The sequence below is a fragment of the Doryrhamphus excisus genome, chromosome 5, assembly GCF_030265055.1.
Source record: "Doryrhamphus excisus isolate RoL2022-K1 chromosome 5, RoL_Dexc_1.0, whole genome shotgun sequence".
In the NCBI taxonomy this organism is placed as follows: domain Eukaryota; kingdom Metazoa; phylum Chordata; class Actinopteri; order Syngnathiformes; family Syngnathidae; genus Doryrhamphus; species Doryrhamphus excisus.
The window spans coordinates 27,186,786-27,205,554 of record NC_080470.1 but is presented as its reverse complement, the minus strand read 5'-3'; the positions used below and the strand labels follow the sequence as shown (position 1 = coordinate 27,205,554).

Sequence of the window (18,769 nt, the reverse complement as noted above, 5' to 3'; positions counted from 1 at the left end):
GTGACTGCATGATCAATGGGGGCAGATGACCCCATTGTCCGAGAAGCAAAATTTCGACCACGAGCACAGAGAATGCGGTCTGTTAAGGATGAGTTAGTTGATTTGAGCTGGAAACATTTGATGCAAAGGTGTCCTGTGGTTGGTTAGCTCAGTTGGTCAGAGCGTGGTGCTAATAACGCCAAGGTCATGGGTTCAACCCCCATACTGACCATCCATCTTTATGTGCTCAAGGAATAACAAAAGCCCACGGCGACAACCCACTCCATAACCAACATCACCCCACCCACCTGTGAAACACCCTCGACAAGACTGCCGAAAGACCGGGGAAAGGTAAAGAAAGCAGAGCGGCAACACACATCTTGGTCACCAAGACTGCAAGGAGCAGATCAAAGGTGGCAGTGGACCCTATTATCCTCTACCCAAAATTTTACATCACGAGTGCAGAGAATGCGGACCGTGAAGGAACAAAAAAGCCCTCGTCCACAACACCCCGCCCCTCATAACCCCCCCCGGTCCCCATAACCAACAGCGCACAACCCAGTCAACTGTGAAAACACCCGCATCATGGCCGCCAACTGAGGTAAGTATTTGCCCAAGCAGGGGCTTGTTGGTCTAGTGGTATGATTCTTGCTTAGGGTGCAAGAGGTCCCGAGTTCAATTCTCGGACAAGCCCTCCCTCCCCCTGAACTACTTTTCTACACAATTCCCAGAACACCACCATCAGTGAAGTTATGTCAACGCTAATGTAATCTGACAGGATGTACTTCAGGGCCCGGCGCTGTCTGTACCCTTGCAGGTTCCGTGTTGTAATGGTTAGCACCCCGGACTTTGAATCCAGTGGTCTAAGTTCAAGTCTTGGTGGAGCCAAGGGATTGTCCTGTTGCCCTTGTATTTTGAGGGCAAAAAGGAGACGTTTGCACCGTGTGCCACCGCACCACCACCAGAGGTCAGCCCTGAGTATCGGCCGGAAGAAGGCATCCATCTGTAAGGTAGAATTACACCAAGAGATATTAATGCCGGGTTGTACCAATCGGGAACCTGTGGAAACGGTAATGCACATAAATTTACCTTTCGCCAGTGTGCTGCTGAATATGGGCTTACCTTTGACCTCTGTAACCTCGGGGTGCGCTATGGCGAATGGCCGACAATTAGCCGAGGCTGCTTCTGGAGCAGTGGATGTATTCATCAGGGACACTCGGCGGAAATCACAGCGGGAACTATTTGCAATAAGGGGCCCACTCCCAGGTGCGCTAAACAATTTGTTTTCCTTGTTTTAGCTTGTTCCACCATCAAAAGCCAATTGTTAAACTGTCCCGAAATACCTGTCAAGAGCACAAACAAGGTGTCCACCAGGTACCCACCTATCGCCCTCAGACCCCAGCGTACCGATTGAGTCTGCTTCGGGGTACATAAAATAAAAAAAAAACATAAAATATTGCAATGGTGTCCAGTGGCCGGTTAGCTCAGTTGGTCAGAGCGTGGTGCTAATAACGCCAAGGTCACGGGTTCAACCCCTGTACTAGTCACTCTTCTTTATGTGCTCCAGGAACAACAAAAGCCCAGGGCGGCAACTTACCGGCCCCCATAACCGACATCACACCACCCACCCTCGACAAGGCCGGGGAAAGGTAAAGAAAACAGCATGGCAAAGCAGAGCGGCAAAAAACCTCTTGGTCACCAACACTCAAGGAGCAGATCAATGGGGGCAGTGGACCCCATTATCCTCTTCAGACCACGAGTGCAGAGAATGCGGACCGTGAAGAAACGACAAAAGCCCCCGTTGACAACAACTAACAGTACACCACCACAAGGAAAACAGCATGGCGGCGACAAAAGCCCAAAACCCCCCAGGCCCCATAACCAACAGCGCACAACCCAGTCAACTGCGAAACACCCCCATCAAGGCTGCCAACCGACCGGGGAAAGGTAAAGAAAACAGCATGGCAAAGCAGAGCAGCGGCAAACCTCTCGCCCACCGTGACTGCATGATCAATGGGGGCAGATGACCCCATTGTCCGAGAAGCAAAATTTCGACCACGAGCACAGAGAATGCGGTCTGTTAAGGATGAGTTAGTTGATTTGAGCTGGAAACATTTGATGCAAAGGTGTCCTGTGGTTGGTTAGCTCAGTTGGTCAGAGCGTGGTGCTAATAACGCCAAGGTCACGGGTTCAACCCCCATACTGACCATCCATCTTTATGTGCTCAAGGAATAACAAAAGCCCACGGCGACAACCCACTCCATAACCAACATCACCCCACCCACCTGTGAAACACCCTCGACAAGACTGCCGAAAGACCGGGGAAAGGTAAAGAAAACAGCATGTCAAAGCAGAGCGGCAACACACATCTTGGTCACCAAGACTGCAAGGAGCAGATCAAAGGTGGCAGTGGACCCTATTATCCTCTACCCAAAATTTTACATCACGAGTGCAGAGAATGCGGACCGTGAAGGAACAAAAAAGCCCTCGTCCACAACACCCCGCCCCTCATAACCCCCCCCCGGTCCCCATAACCAACAGCGCACAACCCAGTCAACTGTGAAAACACCCGCATCATGGCCGCCAACTGAGGTAAGTATTTGCCCAAGCAGGGGCTTGTTGGTCTAGTAGTATGATTCTTGCTTAGGGTGCAAGAGGTCCCGAGTTCAATTCTCGGACAAGCCCTCCCTCCCCCTGAACTACTTTTCTACACAATTCCCAGAACACCACCATCAGTGAAGTTATGTCAACGCTAATGTAATCTGACAGGATGTACTTCAGGGCCCGGCGCTGTCTGTACCCTTGCAGGTTCCGTGGTGTAATGGTTAGCACCCCGGACTTTGAATCCAGTGGTCTAAGTTCAAGTCTTGGTGGAGCCAAGGGATTGTCCTGTTGCCCTTGTATTTTGAGGGCAAAAAGGAGACGTTTGCACCGTGTGCCACCGCACCACCACCAGAGGTCAGCCCTGAGTATCGGCCGGAAGAAGGCATCCATCTGTAAGGTAGAATTACACCAAGAGATATTAATGCCGGGTTGTACCAATCGGGAACCTGTGGAAACGGTAATGCACATAAATTTACCTTTCGCCAGTGTGCTGCTGAATATGGGCTTACCTTTGACCTCTGTAACCTCGGGGTGCGCTATGGCGAATGGCCGACAATTAGCCGAGGCTGCTTCTGGAGCAGTGGATGTATTCATCAGGGACACTCGGCGGAAATCACAGCGGGAACTATTTGCAATAAGGGGCCCACTCCCAGGCGCGCTAAACAATTTGTTTTCCTTGTTTTAGCTTGTTCCACCATCAAAAGCCAATTGTTAAACTGTCCCGAAATACCTGTCAAGAGCACAAACAAGGTGTCCACCAGGTACCCACCTATCGCCCTCAGACCCCAGCGTACCGATTGAGTCTGCTTCGGGGTACATAAAATAAAAAAAAACATAAAATATTGCAATGGTGTCCAGTGGCCGGTTAGCTCAGTTGGTCAGAGCGTGGTGCTAATAACGCCAAGGTCACGGGTTCAACCCCCGTACTAGTCACTCTTCTTTATGTGCTCCAGGAACAACAAAAGCCCAGGGCGGCAACTTACCGGCCCCCATAACCGACATCACACCACCCACCCTCGACAAGGCCGGGGAAAGGTAAAGAAAACAGCATGGCAAAGCAGAGCGGCAAAAAACCTCTTGGTCACCAACACTCAAGGAGCAGATCAATGGGGGCAGTGGACCCCATTATCCTCTTCAGACCACGAGTGCAGAGAATGCGGACCGTGAAGAAACGACAAAAGCCCCCGTTGACAACAACTAACAGTACACCACCACAAGGAAAACAGCATGGCGGCGACAAAAGCCCAAAACCCCCCAGGCCCCATAACCAACAGCGCACAACCCAGTCAACTGCGAAACACCCCCATCAAGGCTGCCAACCGACCGGGGAAAGGTAAAGAAAACAGCATGGCAAAGCAGAGCAGCGGCAAACCTCTCGCCCACCGTGACTGCATGATCAATGGGGGCAGATGACCCCATTGTCCGAGAAGCAAAATTTGGACCACGAGCACAGAGAATGCGGTCTGTTAAGGATGAGTTAGTTGATTTGAGCTGGAAACATTTGATGCAAAGGTGTCCTGTGGTTGGTTAGCTCAGTTGGTCAGAGCGTGGTGCTAATAACGCCAAGGTCACGGGTTCAACCCCCATACTGACCATCCATCTTTATGTGCTCAAGGAATAACAAAAGCCCACGGCGACAACCCACTCCATAACCAACATCACCCCACCCACCTGTGAAACACCCTCGACAAGACTGCCGAAAGACCGGGGAAAGGTAAAGAAAACAGCACGTCAAAGCAGAGCGGCAACACACATCTTGGTCACCAAGACTGCAAGGAGCAGATCAAAGGTGGCAGTGGACCCTATTATCCTCTACCCAAAATTTTACATCACGAGTGCAGAGAATGCGGACCGTGAAGGAACAAAAAAGCCCTCGTCCACAACACCCCGCCCCTCATAACCCCCCCCGGTCCCCATAACCAACAGCGCACAACCCAGTCAACTGTGAAAACACCCGCATCATGGCCGCCAACTGAGGTAAGTATTTGCCCAAGCAGGGGCTTGTTGGTCTAGTAGTATGATTCTTGCTTAGGGTGCAAGAGGTCCCGAGTTCAATTCTCGGACAAGCCCTCCCTCCCCCTGAACTACTTTTCTACACAATTCCCAGAACACCACCATCAGTGAAGTTATGTCAACGCTAATGTAATCTGACAGGATGTACTTCAGGGCCCGGCGCTGTCTGTACCCTTGCAGGTTCCGTGGTGTAATGGTTAGCACCCCGGACTTTGAATCCAGTGGTCTAAGTTCAAGTCTTGGTGGAGCCAAGGGATTGTCCTGTTGCCCTTGTATTTTGAGGGCAAAAAGGAGACGTTTGCACCGTGTGCCACCGCACCACCACCAGAGGTCAGCCCTGAGTATCGGCCGGAAGAAGGCATCCATCTGTAAGGTAGAATTACACCAAGAGATATTAATGCCGGGTTGTACCAATCGGGAACCTGTGGAAACGGTAATGCACATAAATTTACCTTTCGCCAGTGTGCTGCTGAATATGGGCTTACCTTTGACCTCTGTAACCTCGGGGTGCGCTATGGCGAATGGCCGACAATTAGCCGAGGCTGCTTCTGGAGCAGTGGATGTATTCATCAGGGACACTCGGCGGAAATCACAGCGGGAACTATTTGCAATAAGGGGCCCACTCCCAGGCGCGCTAAACAATTTGTTTTCCTTGTTTTAGCTTGTTCCACCATCAAAAGCCAATTGTTAAACTGTCCCGAAATACCTGTCAAGAGCACAAACAAGGTGTCCACCAGGTACCCACCTATCGCCCTCAGACCCCAGCGTACCGATTGAGTCTGCTTCGGGGTACATAAAATAAAAAAAAACATAAAATATTGCAATGGTGTCCAGTGGCCGGTTAGCTCAGTTGGTCAGAGCGTGGTGCTAATAACGCCAAGGTCACGGGTTCAACCCCCGTACTAGTCACTCTTCTTTATGTGCTCCAGGAACAACAAAAGCCCAGGGCGGCAACTTACCGGCCCCCATAACCGACATCACACCACCCACCCTCGACAAGGCCGGGGAAAGGTAAAGAAAACAGCATGGCAAAGCAGAGCGGCAAAAAACCTCTTGGTCACCAACACTCAAGGAGCAGATCAATGGGGGCAGTGGACCCCATTATCCTCTTCAGACCACGAGTGCAGAGAATGCGGACCGTGAAGAAACGACAAAAGCCCCCGTTGACAACAACTAACAGTACACCACCACAAGGAAAACAGCATGGCGGCGACAAAAGCCCAAAACCCCCCAGGCCCCATAACCAACAGCGCACAACCCAGTCAACTGCGAAACACCCCCATCAAGGCTGCCAACCGACCGGGGAAAGGTAAAGAAAACAGCATGGCAAAGCAGAGCAGCGGCAAACCTCTCGCCCACCGTGACTGCATGATCAATGGGGGCAGATGACCCCATTGTCCGAGAAGCAAAATTTGGACCACGAGCACAGAGAATGCGGTCTGTTAAGGATGAGTTAGTTGATTTGAGCTGGAAACATTTGATGCAAAGGTGTCCTGTGGTTGGTTAGCTCAGTTGGTCAGAGCGTGGTGCTAATAACGCCAAGGTCACGGGTTCAACCCCCATACTGACCATCCATCTTTATGTGCTCAAGGAATAACAAAAGCCCACGGCGACAACCCACTCCATAACCAACATCACCCCACCCACCTGTGAAACACCCTCGACAAGACTGCCGAAAGACCGGGGAAAGGTAAAGAAAACAGCACGTCAAAGCAGAGCGGCAACACACATCTTGGTCACCAAGACTGCAAGGAGCAGATCAAAGGTGGCAGTGGACCCTATTATCCTCTACCCAAAATTTTACATCACGAGTGCAGAGAATGCGGACCGTGAAGGAACAAAAAAGCCCTCGTCCACAACACCCCGCCCCTCATAACCCCCCCCGGTCCCCATAACCAACAGCGCACAACCCAGTCAACTGTGAAAACACCCGCATCATGGCCGCCAACTGAGGTAAGTATTTGCCCAAGCAGGGGCTTGTTGGTCTAGTGGTATGATTCTTGCTTAGGGTGCAAGAGGTCCCGAGTTCAATTCTCGGACAAGCCCTCCCTCCCCCTGAACTACTTTTCTACACAATTCCCAGAACACCACCATCAGTGAAGTTATGTCAACGCTAATGTAATCTGACAGGATGTACTTCAGGGCCCGGCGCTGTCTGTACCCTTGCAGGTTCCGTGGTGTAATGGTTAGCACCCCGGACTTTGAATCCAGTGGTCTAAGTTCAAGTCTTGGTGGAGCCAAGGGATTGTCCTGTTGCCCTTGTATTTTGAGGGCAAAAAGGAGACGTTTGCACCGTGTGCCACCGCACCACCACCAGAGGTCAGCCCTGAGTATCGGCCGGAAGAAGGCATCCATCTGTAAGGTAGAATTACACCAAGAGATATTAATGCCGGGTTGTACCAATCGGGAACCTGTGGAAACGGTAATGCACATAAATTTACCTTTCGCCAGTGTGCTGCTGAATATGGGCTTACCTTTGACCTCTGTAACCTCGGGGTGCGCTATGGCGAATGGCCGACAATTAGCCGAGGCTGCTTCTGGAGCAGTGGATGTATTCATCAGGGACACTCGGCGGAAATCACAGCGGGAACTATTTGCAATAAGGGGCCCACTCCCAGGCGCGCTAAACAATTTGTTTTCCTTGTTTTAGCTTGTTCCACCATCAAAAGCCAATTGTTAAACTGTCCCGAAATACCTGTCAAGAGCACAAACAAGGTGTCCACCAGGTACCCACCTATCGCCCTCAGACCCCAGCGTACCGATTGAGTCTGCTTCGGGGTACATAAAATAAAAAAAAAACATAAAATATTGCAATGGTGTCCAGTGGCCGGTTAGCTCAGTTGGTCAGAGCGTGGTGCTAATAACGCCAAGGTCACGGGTTCAACCCCCGTACTAGTCACTCTTCTTTATGTGCTCCAGGAACAACAAAAGCCCAGGGCGGCAACTTACCGGCCCCCATAACCGACATCACACCACCCACCCTCGACAAGGCCGGGGAAAGGTAAAGAAAACAGCATGGCAAAGCAGAGCGGCAAAAAACCTCTTGGTCACCAACACTCAAGGAGCAGATCAATGGGGGCAGTGGACCCCATTATCCTCTTCAGACCACGAGTGCAGAGAATGCGGACCGTGAAGAAACGACAAAAGCCCCCGTTGACAACAACTAACAGTACACCACCACAAGGAAAACAGCATGGCGGCGACAAAAGCCCAAAACCCCCCAGGCCCCATAACCAACAGCGCACAACCCAGTCAACTGCGAAACACCCCCATCAAGGCTGCCAACCGACCGGGGAAAGGTAAAGAAAACAGCATGGCAAAGCAGAGCAGCGGCAAACCTCTCGCCCACCGTGACTGCATGATCAATGGGGGCAGATGACCCCATTGTCCGAGAAGCAAAATTTCGACCACGAGCACAGAGAATGCGGTCTGTTAAGGATGAGTTAGTTGATTTGAGCTGGAAACATTTGATGCAAAGGTGTCCTGTGGTTGGTTAGCTCAGTTGGTCAGAGCGTGGTGCTAATAACGCCAAGGTCACGGGTTCAACCCCCATACTGACCATCCATCTTTATGTGCTCAAGGAATAACAAAAGCCCACGGCGACAACCCACTCCATAACCAACATCACCCCACCCACCTGTGAAACACCCTCGACAAGACTGCCGAAAGACCGGGGAAAGGTAAAGAAAACAGCACGTCAAAGCAGAGCGGCAACACACATCTTGGTCACCAAGACTGCAAGGAGCAGATCAAAGGTGGCAGTGGACCCTATTATCCTCTACCCAAAATTTTACATCACGAGTGCAGAGAATGCGGACCGTGAAGGAACAAAAAAGCCCTCGTCCACAACACCCCGCCCCTCATAACCCCCCCCGGTCCCCATAACCAACAGCGCACAACCCAGTCAACTGGGAAAACACCCGCATCATGGCCGCCAACTGAGGTAAGTATTTGCCCAAGCAGGGGCTTGTTGGTCTAGTGGTATGATTCTTGCTTAGGGTGCAAGAGGTCCCGAGTTCAATTCTCGGACAAGCTCTCCCTCCCCCTGAACTACTTTTCTACACAATTCCCAGAACACCACCATCAGTGAAGTTATGTCAACGCTAATGTAATCTGACAGGATGTACTTCAGGGCCCGGCGCTGTCTGTACCCTTGCAGGTTCCGTGGTGTAATGGTTAGCACCCCGGACTTTGAATCCAGTGGTCTAAGTTCAAGTCTTGGTGGAGCCAAGGGATTGTCCTGTTGCCCTTGTATTTTGAGGGCAAAAAGGAGACGTTTGCACCGTGTGCCACCGCACCACCACCAGAGGTCAGCCCTGAGTATCGGCCGGAAGAAGGCATCCATCTGTAAGGTAGAATTACACCAAGAGATATTAATGCCGGGTTGTACCAATCGGGAACCTGTGGAAACGGTAATGCACATAAATTTACCTTTCGCCAGTGTGCTGCTGAATATGGGCTTACCTTTGACCTCTGTAACCTCGGGGTGCGCTATGGCGAATGGCCGACAATTAGCCGAGGCTGCTTCTGGAGCAGTGGATGTATTCATCAGGGACACTCGGCGGAAATCACAGCGGGAACTATTTGCAATAAGGGGCCCACTCCCAGGCGCGCTAAACAATTTGTTTTCCTTGTTTTAGCTTGTTCCACCATCAAAAGCCAATTGTTAAACTGTCCCGAAATACCTGTCAAGAGCACAAACAAGGTGTCCACCAGGTACCCACCTATCGCCCTCAGACCCCAGCGTACCGATTGAGTCTGCTTCGGGGTACATAAAATAAAAAAAAAACATAAAATATTGCAATGGTGTCCAGTGGCCGGTTAGCTCAGTTGGTCAGAGCGTGGTGCTAATAACGCCAAGGTCACGGGTTCAACCCCCGTACTAGCCACTCTTCTTTATGTGCTCCAGGAACAACAAAAGCCCAGGGCGGCAACTTACCGGCCCCCATAACCGACATCACACCACCCACCCTCGACAAGGCCGGGGAAAGGTAAAGAAAACAGCATGCCAAAGCAGAGCGGCAAAAAACCTCTTGGTCACCAAGACTCAAGGAGCAGATCAATGGGGGCAGTGGACCCCATTATCCTCTTCAGACCACGAGTGCAGAGAATGCGGACCGTGAAGAAACGACAAAAGCCCCCGTTGACAACAACTAACAGTACACCACCACAAGGAAAACAGCATGGCGGCGACAAAAGCCCAAAACCCCCCAGGCCCCATAACCAACAGCGCACAACCCAGTCAACTGCGAAACACCCCCATCAAGGCTGCCAACCGACCGGGGAAAGGTAAAGAAAACAGCATGGCAAAGCAGAGCAGCGGCAAACCTCTCGCCCACCGTGACTGCATGATCAATGGGGGCAGATGACCCCATTGTCCGAGAAGCAAAATTTCGACCACGAGCACAGAGAATGCGGTCTGTTAAGGATGAGTTAGTTGATTTGAGCTGGAAACATTTGATGCAAAGGTGTCCTGTGGTTGGTTAGCTCAGTTAGTCAGAGCGTGGTGCTAATAACGCCAAGGTCACGGGTTCAACCCCCATACTGACCATCCATCTTTATGTGCTCAAGGAATAACAAAAGCCCACGGCGACAACCCACTCCATAACCAACATCACCCCACCCACCTGTGAAACACCCTCGACAAGACTGCCGAAAGACCGGGGAAAGGTAAAGAAAACAGCACGTCAAAGCAGAGCGGCAACACACATCTTGGTCACCAAGACTGCAAGGAGCAGATCAAAGGTGGCAGTGGACCCTATTATCCTCTACCCAAAATTTTACATCACAAGTGCAGAGAATGCGGACCGTGAAGGAACAAAAAAGCCCTCGTCCACAACACCCCGCCCCTCATAACCCCCCCGGTCCCCATAACCAACAGCGCACAACCCAGTCAACTGTGAAAACACCCGCATCATGGCCGCCAACTGAGGTAAGTATTTGCCCAAGCAGGGGCTTGTTGGTCTAGTGGTATGATTCTTGCTTAGGGTGCAAGAGGTCCCGAGTTCAATTCTCGGACAAGCCCTCCCTCCCCCTGAACTACTTTTCTACACAATTCCCAGAACACCACCATCAGTGAAGTTATGTCAACGCTAATGTAATCTGACAGGATGTACTTCAGGGCCCGGCGCTGTCTGTACCCTTGCAGGTTCCGTGGTGTAATGGTTAGCACCCCGGACTTTGAATCCAGTGGTCTAAGTTCAAGTCTTGGTGGAGCCAAGGGATTGTCCTGTTGCCCTTGTATTTTGAGGGCAAAAAGGAGACGTTTGCACCGTGTGCCACCGCACCACCACCAGAGGTCAGCCCTGAGTATCGGCCGGAAGAAGGCATCCATCTGTAAGGTAGAATTACACCACGAGATATTAATGCCGGGTTGTACCAATCGGGAACCTGTGGAAACGGTAATGCACATAAATTTACCTTTCGCCAGTGTGCTGCTGAATATGGGCTTACCTTTGACCTCGGTAACCTCGGGGTGCGCTATGGCGAATGGCCGACAATTAGCCGAGGCTGCTTCTGGAGCAGTGGATGTATTCATCAGGGACACTCGGCGGAAATCACAGCGGGAACTATTTGCAATAAGGGGCCCACTCCCAGGCGCGCTAAACAATTTGTTTTCCTTGTTTTAGCTTGTTCCACCATCAAAAGCCAATTGTTAAACTGTCCCGAAATACCTGTCAAGAGCACAAACAAGGTGTCCACCAGGTACCCACCTATCGCCCTCAGACCCCAGCGTACCGATTGAGTCTGCTTCGGGGTACATAAAATAAAAAAAAAAACATAAAATATTGCAATGGTGTCCAGTGGCCGGTTAGCTCAGTTGGTCAGAGCGTGGTGCTAATAACGCCAAGGTCACGGGTTCAACCCCCGTACTAGCCACTCTTCTTTATGTGCTCCAGGAACAACAAAAGCCCAGGGCGGCAACTTACCCGCCCCCATAACCGACATCACACCACCCACCCTCGACAAGGCCGGGGAAAGGTAAAGAAAACAGCATGGCAAAGCAGAGCGGCAAAAAACCTCTTGGTCACCAACACTCAAGGAGCAGATCAATGGGGGCAGTGGACCCCATTATCCTCTTCAGACCACGAGTGCAGAGAATGCGGACCGTGAAGAAACGACAAAAGCCCCCGTTGACAACAACTAACAGTACACCACCACAAGGAAAACAGCATGGCGGCGACAAAAGCCCAAAACCCCCCAGGCCCCATAACCAACAGCGCACAACCCAGTCAACTGCGAAACACCCCCATCAAGGCTGCCAACCGACCGGGGAAAGGTAAAGAAAACAGCATGGCAAAGCAGAGCAGCGGCAAACCTCTCGCCCACCGTGACTGCATGATCAATGGGGGCAGATGACCCCATTGTCCGAGAAGCAAAATTTCGACCACGAGCACAGAGAATGCGGTCTGTTAAGGATGAGTTAGTTGATTTGAGCTGGAAACATTTGATGCAAAGGTGTCCTGTGGTTGGTTTGCTCAGTTGGTCAGAGCGTGGTGCTAATAACGCCAAGGTCACGGGTTCAACCCCCGTACTGACCATCCATCTTTATGTGCTCCAGGAACAACAAAAGCCCACGGCGACAACCCGCTGGTCTCCATAACCAACATCACCCCACCCACCGGTGAAACACCCTCGACAAGACTGCCGAAAGACCGGGGAAAGGTAAAGAAAACAGCACGTCAAAGCAGAGCGGCAACAAACCTCTTGGTCACCAAGACTGCAAGGAGCAGCTCAAAGGTGGCAGTGGACCCTATTATCCTCTACCCAAAATTTTACATCACGAGTGCAGAGAATGCGGACCGTGAAGGAACAAAAAAGCCCTCGTTCACAACACCCCGCCCCTCATAACCCCTCCGGTCCCCATAACCAACAGCGCACAACCCAGTCAACTGCGAAAACACCCGCATCATGGCCGACAACTGACCGGGGAAACGGAACCCTTGCAGGTTCCGTGGTGTAATGGTTAGCACCCCGGACTTTGAATCCAGTGGTGTAAGTTCAAGTCTTGGTGGAACCAAGGGATTGTCCTGTTGCCCTTGTATTTTGAGGGCAAAAAGGAGGCGTTTGCAACTGGACCTGAGACCCTGTCACTGGGGGGCAGTAGAGAGAGAGACAAAAACAGCAGCAACAAGAATTCCCATAACAACAACAGTGACAAACAGAACAGTTAAATGTCAATGATGGCTAAGGGTCACAATAGAGATGATATCAGTGAAGTGAAACAGTCCAACTTACCAGTAGCAATAGTAACAATGAAGACATGAACCATGATAGTGAACACAATTACAGCCATACAGTTACAGTAATTAAAATCTCACTGCTTGACATCATTATTACTGTAATAATAGCAGACCAATAGCATATAGACATCAGGGATAAGATGGTAGATTGTGTAGAGAAGCACCCATGTGCTGTGAGTGTCCATATGGAGGTGTGTACTTCTGTGTATATATTCATATATGTGTGCGTAAGCGTGCTTGTGTATGTGAATGCGAGTGTGTGAATGTGTAATTGTCACTGAGAATGACAAAAGGAGAGAGACTGCCTTCTACCACCCAGCAAACCCCGCCCCGCGCAGCAGGTCAAGCCCCCACCGCCAGAGATCCTCCGGCCCCGTGGGTGTGGGCAAAGCCAGGGCCGACTCTCCAAGACCCGCCCCCGAAGCATCTCCCTGAAGAGACCAGCAAGAGGCCATGGAGGAGCAATCCCAACCGGCAACAGGGTGCCAGCAGGCCGGAGGAGAGCCGAACCCCCGAGACCAGCGGGAGACCATACCCCACTAGGGCAGAAGGGCATCGAGGGCCACACACCTGTGGGCACAGGGGCGCCCCCGCCAACCGGGAGGGAGCCCATCCACGGCCGGAGGCGCCGCCCCCCGCCCCCCACACACCCCCAGGAAGCAGAACCCGGCCCGCCCCAGGTAACCCCAGGCCTGAGTACCAACACAGGACCGCCCCGGCCAGGACAGAAGAGGCCCGGGCACACTGCCCCATGAAGGACCGGGCGGTAGAGATGGAAAGCCCTGCGCCAGACCCCCGCAGAGCCCCCCCGTATATCTATATAGCCATATACACACACGCACACCCACACATATATATATAATTATAATAAAACTAATCATTATTTATCTAAGTATTTAAAACAATAAATACATAAAATAATCTCAGACACACGCAAGCACACACTGTGGACGTCCCCGGGTTGGGCGTCCGGGGCATCACAGGGCAGGGGACCCAGGGGTCCCAGACCCACAACCAGGCCCCGAGCCCAGGGAGGTACGGACCGCCAAGGGATAGCACCCCCAGACTCCCCTCGACCACGGCATCAGGGCTACGGCAGTGTGGCAGACAAAGGAGCGGGCGAGGGGAGGAGGCCCGCACATGAGCAAGCGGAGGGGGCGTGCAGGCGAGTGGTAAGGCGCTCCACCGCGCCGGCCGACACCCGCCGGGCAGCTCACCCCCGTGAGGGAGAGCCATAGCTCCAAGTCATGGGGAGGCCAAGCACCAGAGCCGAGGAGTTAAGACCAGCGCAAGGCCACCGACGGACCCCACCATCCACCGGGAGGGCCGACCTCCCCCCCGCCCCCAGAACCAGCAGCGCTCCACTCACGTACCGGAGAACCATCCCTGACGAGCCCTAATGCAAGACTGGGGATGGGCAAAGACAGGGACAGCGATGCAGCAGAGCATAGGACCAGTGGCAGCAGACACCCAAACGCCCAGAAGAGCACCGTCCCCCCAGCAGGCCCCACTCCAAGGAGCATGTCCCCATGAGCAGGATCAGGCCCCCTCCCAACACACAGCCCGGTCCCCGCAGCAGCCACCACAGCACAGCAACCCCAAGCCACCACCGTAGACTTCAGGCCACCAGCAGCGCGGACCCCACTGCCTGGAGGCCGGTGAACGCCCCCCCCAAGGGCACGTTGGTGCCCGCGACCCAGGACAGACCCAGGGAGGTAGCGCCAACCATGACCCTAGGGCAAGCCCCGGCGTCAGCTGGTTTGAAATTGACTTTTAATTACTGAAGTGTGTGTGAGTGTTGCCTTGCTTTTATGCTTTTAAGGATGTTCTTTTTCGTTGGCAGGTGCTGAGGGCCCAGAGCGGCAGCGGTTTCCCTGTTGGTCCCCTTTTTTCCCACTTTTGGTTTACTGAGTCACGGATGCAGTGTGGTTTGGATCCCTCCCATTATGTTACCGCTGTCGTGGTAAGCCCCAGCCCAGGCCTCTTTTCTTTTTGACTCCTACCATCACCACTTTATTTGTATTATTCATGGTTTGTCACTCATTTTAAGATAATCGTTTAATAAAATAACTACTTTTATCATTGTAAATCACGATCTTGTTCTGTGGGATTTTGGGGATTAATGTAGAGTTTGTGATTGATCAAACCTGTTACATCCTGGGGTCAAAGTCCCCAGGTGGCGTTGTCAGCAAACTACCTACCCCGCTTGCTTTGCCACACACGCAATGACACCACAGCTCCTCCATGCAGGCCAGTGATCCACCCAATCAGTCATCTGGGAAATATGGATTGTGTGTCCAAACTGGGGACAGATGCTTGTGTATACACCTTCAGAGATCAAGCACATGTCCTTGTTCCCATGTTTTTGTAAAAGTAGGAATTGAACGGCTATGTTTCCACCCAGTTTGGAACCGGGGATCTTTTACATGTGAATGGGGATCAATGGGGAATGGGCTGTGAAGAGGACTGGCGAGGTCACGAAGCAGTTGCCAAACAATGAATCACGACGATGTGTCCAAAGTGGGGGCAGAATGACAATTGTCCAAATTGCAACAAACAATTATGCTGAATTATGCTGAAAACCGTGCTTGAACCAGGGACCTTTAGATCTTCAGTATAACGCCCTCCCACCTGAGATATTTCAGCTGCTAAAGTGGCTCTCAGTCTGGGCTAAAAGTAGGGCAGTGTGACACTGGGTCTGTGCCACATAAGTTGCTGTGTCCCTGGTCCAGTATGTTGTCATCTTGGGTTGGAATGTCCCCATGCTGGTAACAGGTGGGGAATACAGTCCGTTGATGAGAATAAGTGGTGCAGAAAATGGATGGATTTCATTGGTTGAAGTCTCCAGCTACCATAAAATTGTTCATGGTCCACGAGCCTCTGTTTTGAATTCCCCTTTGGCCAATTGACACCACATCAAAGATGGCGGCGCGCACAGACGCAGCGGCTCACGGCTCTCCCTTTCAGTGCTTTTTTGCTTATTTTATGTGTGTTTGTCTATGGACTCTATCCACCTACATCGGCATTACACCACTACACCCGACAGGACCTTGTGGACATCGGCTACCGACACAAACTGGCAGTTTGCAGAGACTTTCATCGTTGACACAACATCCCAGACGAACTAGCGAGACCACCGGGCGCTCCGTGGATTGTTGTCGGGTCTGGAAAGAGGCGCAGGCGGCGTCGGGAGCGCAAGCAGAAGCGGGGTCGCAGGTCCGGCCTACTGCTACGGCTACGAAACAACCCACATAAGCCACCCCTGCCCAGCCTGTACCTCACCAACACCAGATCCATTACCCACAAAAAGGACGACCTGAAGTTACAGCTTGAGGGAAACCGCTACATTCGTGACTGTTGTGTTCTAATCATCACGGAGACCTGGCTCAAACCGACGATCCCCGATGCTAGCGTGCAGCTAGCCGGCCGCTCTCTACACCGCTGGGATCGAACAGAGGACTCCGGTAAGAGCAGAGGTGGGGGGGTCTGTATTTACGTGCATGAGGATTGGTGCAACAACAGCAAGATCATAGAGACTCACTGCTCCCCTGACATTGAGTACATGTCCGTAAGATGCCGGCCGTATTTTCTCCCGAGGGAGCTAACTGTTGTGATCATCACCGCTGTTTACATCCCACCGGATGCTAACGCTAGCACAGCACTCTCTCTCCTGTTGAACGTCATCAATGAACATCAGCGGGCCCACCCTGATGGCGTTCATATTATAGCCGGGGACTTTAATAAGGCCAATTTAAAGACTGTACTCCCGAAGTTTCATCAGCATGTCAAGTGTCCAACGCGAGGAGCAAACACTCTTGATCATGTTTGCTCAAACATAAAGCACGGCTACAAAGCAACACCACTCCCCCACCTCGGACAGTCAGACCATCTCTCCCTGCTGCTCACTCCTGCATACACCCCCCTCACACGCAGATCCAGACCCACCAAAAAGATCATCACCACATTTCCGGAAAATGCACTCAGTGAACTTCAGGACTGCCTCCAACACACAGACTGGGACCTATTTCAACATCAGGACCTGGAAACATACACAGTGACAGTACTAGACTATATCAAGTTTTGTATGGGAACTGTGTCTGTGGACAAAGTCATCCGGATTTTTCCAAACCAGAAACCCTGGATGACCAGCCAGGTCCGCTTCCTCCCCAAAGCCCGCGACTCTGCCTTCAGGTCAGGCGACAGAGCTCTGTACAGTACGGCTCGAGCTGACCTGAGAAGAGGAAAACAGCCAAAGCGGACTACAACAGGAGGATAGAGTCCCACCTCTCCAGCAATAGACCACGAGAGGTGTGGCAGGGACTGCAGAGCATCACTAACTTCAGAGGACGTGATGTGATGTCAGGAGACCTGAGCGTGTCTCTGGCAGAGGAACTCAACAGTTTCTTTGCCAGCTTTGAAACACCACAGCCACACTCATCTTCTCCAGCCCTGCCCCCAGCCCCTCCCGGCCCCACGACGACCCCCCCCCCATTAACTGTAGGAGAGCATGACGTGAGGCGTGTGCTCCAAGCAGTGGACCCCAGGAAGGCCCCGGGCCCTGACAGCGTACCTGGAAAGGTTCTCCGAGCATGTGCACACCAGCTGTCCGGAGTCTTCTGCAGGATTTTCAACCTCTCCCTGGCCCAAGCAGTCATCCCCACCTGCCTGAAATCCGCCACAATCATCCCCATCCCGAAAAAGTCACCCGCATCCAGCCTCAGTGACTATCGCCCTGTTGCCCTCACATCCATAATCATGAAGTGCTTTGAGAGACTGGTCCTCCAGCACATAAAAGACTGTCTCCTCCCCCCCACTTGACCCCCACCAGTTTGCATACCGGGCGAACAGATCCTCAGAGGACGCCATCGCCATAGCCCTGCACGCGGTGCTGAACCACCTGGAACAACAGCACAGCTATGCCAGGATGCTCTTTGTGGATTACAGCTCGGCCTTCAACACCATCATCCCGGACATCCTAACTACAAAACTGGACACCCTAGGCCTCCCTCCCCTCACATGCAGATGGATCAAGGACTTCCTAACAAACAGATCCCAGACTGTGAGACTCGGCCCCCACCTTTCCTCCACCCGCAGTCTGAGCACCGGATCACCACAGGGCTGCGTGCTGAACCCCCTCCTGTACTGCCTCTACACACACGACTGCAGTCCAGCCCATGAGAGCAACATCATCGTCAAGTTTGCTGACGACACCACAGTGGTCGGACTGATCTCATAGGGAGATGAGGCAGCTTACAGGGAGGGGGTCCAGAGGCTGACGACCTGGTGCTCCGACAACAACCTAGCCCTGAACACGCAAAAAACAAATGGAGATCATCGTGGACTTCAGAAGGAACAGAAGTGACCCGCCCCCCCCTCTACATCAATGGCGAGTGTGTGGAAAGGGTCCACACATTCAGGTTCCTGGGAGTCCAGATCTCCGGCGACCTCTTCTGGACAGACAACATCACAGCTGTCATATAGAAGGCCCAGCAGTGTCTACACTTCCTGAGAGTCCTCAGGAGGAACAACCCGAACAGGGAGCTGCTACTGGCCTTCTACCACTCGTCCATCCAGAGCCTGCTGACCTACTGCGTTTCCACCTGGTACGGAAGCTGCACTGAGGTGGACAGAGGGAGGCTTCAGAGGACAGTCACGGCAGTGCAGCGCATCATCAGCTGCCCTCTCCCCTCCCTGACGGACATCTACTCCACCCGGTGCCTCAGCAGAGCTCGCAACATCATCAAGGACAATTTACATCCCGGTGCTCAGCTGTTTGACCTGCTGCCCTCCGGCAGACGCTACAGGTGCATCAAGGCAAAAACAAGCAGACTGAGAAACAGCTTCTTCCCAAGAGCCATCACCACCCTGAACTCAGACATACAACGTACAAATGTGCAATATTTTCCATCACTGCCTCTGTTACTAACTCA

At 52.3% G+C, this 18,769-nt stretch overlaps 18 non-coding genes across 18 annotated transcripts; all 18 read left to right on the top strand.

The window, feature by feature from the left end:
• Nucleotides 1-137: 137 nt before the first annotated feature.
• trnai-aau (transfer RNA isoleucine (anticodon AAU)) lies at nt 138-211 on the top strand. The gene has a single exon. It is a non-coding gene; the product is annotated as a tRNA-Ile (tRNA).
• A 390-nt stretch (nt 212-601) lies between these two features.
• Nucleotides 602-673, top strand: trnap-agg (transfer RNA proline (anticodon AGG)). The gene has a single exon. It is a non-coding gene; the product is annotated as a tRNA-Pro (tRNA).
• Nucleotides 674-1,452: 779 nt separating this feature from the next.
• On the top strand, nt 1,453-1,526 carry trnai-aau (transfer RNA isoleucine (anticodon AAU)). The gene has a single exon. It is a non-coding gene; the product is annotated as a tRNA-Ile (tRNA).
• A 588-nt stretch (nt 1,527-2,114) lies between these two features.
• trnai-aau (transfer RNA isoleucine (anticodon AAU)) lies at nt 2,115-2,188 on the top strand. Its single transcript has one exon. It is a non-coding gene; the product is annotated as a tRNA-Ile (tRNA).
• Nucleotides 2,189-2,592: 404 nt separating this feature from the next.
• Nucleotides 2,593-2,664, top strand: trnap-agg (transfer RNA proline (anticodon AGG)). The gene has a single exon. It is a non-coding gene; the product is annotated as a tRNA-Pro (tRNA).
• A 778-nt stretch (nt 2,665-3,442) lies between these two features.
• On the top strand, nt 3,443-3,516 carry trnai-aau (transfer RNA isoleucine (anticodon AAU)). The gene has a single exon. It is a non-coding gene; the product is annotated as a tRNA-Ile (tRNA).
• A 588-nt stretch (nt 3,517-4,104) lies between these two features.
• Nucleotides 4,105-4,178, top strand: trnai-aau (transfer RNA isoleucine (anticodon AAU)). Its single transcript has one exon. It is a non-coding gene; the product is annotated as a tRNA-Ile (tRNA).
• Nucleotides 4,179-4,581: 403 nt separating this feature from the next.
• On the top strand, nt 4,582-4,653 carry trnap-agg (transfer RNA proline (anticodon AGG)). Its single transcript has one exon. It is a non-coding gene; the product is annotated as a tRNA-Pro (tRNA).
• A 778-nt stretch (nt 4,654-5,431) lies between these two features.
• On the top strand, nt 5,432-5,505 carry trnai-aau (transfer RNA isoleucine (anticodon AAU)). Its single transcript has one exon. It is a non-coding gene; the product is annotated as a tRNA-Ile (tRNA).
• Nucleotides 5,506-6,093: 588 nt separating this feature from the next.
• On the top strand, nt 6,094-6,167 carry trnai-aau (transfer RNA isoleucine (anticodon AAU)). The gene has a single exon. It is a non-coding gene; the product is annotated as a tRNA-Ile (tRNA).
• A 403-nt stretch (nt 6,168-6,570) lies between these two features.
• Nucleotides 6,571-6,642, top strand: trnap-agg (transfer RNA proline (anticodon AGG)). Its single transcript has one exon. It is a non-coding gene; the product is annotated as a tRNA-Pro (tRNA).
• Nucleotides 6,643-7,421: 779 nt separating this feature from the next.
• trnai-aau (transfer RNA isoleucine (anticodon AAU)) lies at nt 7,422-7,495 on the top strand. The gene has a single exon. It is a non-coding gene; the product is annotated as a tRNA-Ile (tRNA).
• Nucleotides 7,496-8,083: 588 nt separating this feature from the next.
• On the top strand, nt 8,084-8,157 carry trnai-aau (transfer RNA isoleucine (anticodon AAU)). Its single transcript has one exon. It is a non-coding gene; the product is annotated as a tRNA-Ile (tRNA).
• A 403-nt stretch (nt 8,158-8,560) lies between these two features.
• Nucleotides 8,561-8,632, top strand: trnap-agg (transfer RNA proline (anticodon AGG)). The gene has a single exon. It is a non-coding gene; the product is annotated as a tRNA-Pro (tRNA).
• A 779-nt stretch (nt 8,633-9,411) lies between these two features.
• trnai-aau (transfer RNA isoleucine (anticodon AAU)) lies at nt 9,412-9,485 on the top strand. The gene has a single exon. It is a non-coding gene; the product is annotated as a tRNA-Ile (tRNA).
• Nucleotides 9,486-10,549: 1,064 nt separating this feature from the next.
• On the top strand, nt 10,550-10,621 carry trnap-agg (transfer RNA proline (anticodon AGG)). Its single transcript has one exon. It is a non-coding gene; the product is annotated as a tRNA-Pro (tRNA).
• A 780-nt stretch (nt 10,622-11,401) lies between these two features.
• trnai-aau (transfer RNA isoleucine (anticodon AAU)) lies at nt 11,402-11,475 on the top strand. The gene has a single exon. It is a non-coding gene; the product is annotated as a tRNA-Ile (tRNA).
• Nucleotides 11,476-12,063: 588 nt separating this feature from the next.
• On the top strand, nt 12,064-12,137 carry trnai-aau (transfer RNA isoleucine (anticodon AAU)). Its single transcript has one exon. It is a non-coding gene; the product is annotated as a tRNA-Ile (tRNA).
• The last annotated feature ends 6,632 nt before the right edge of the window (nt 12,138-18,769 follow it).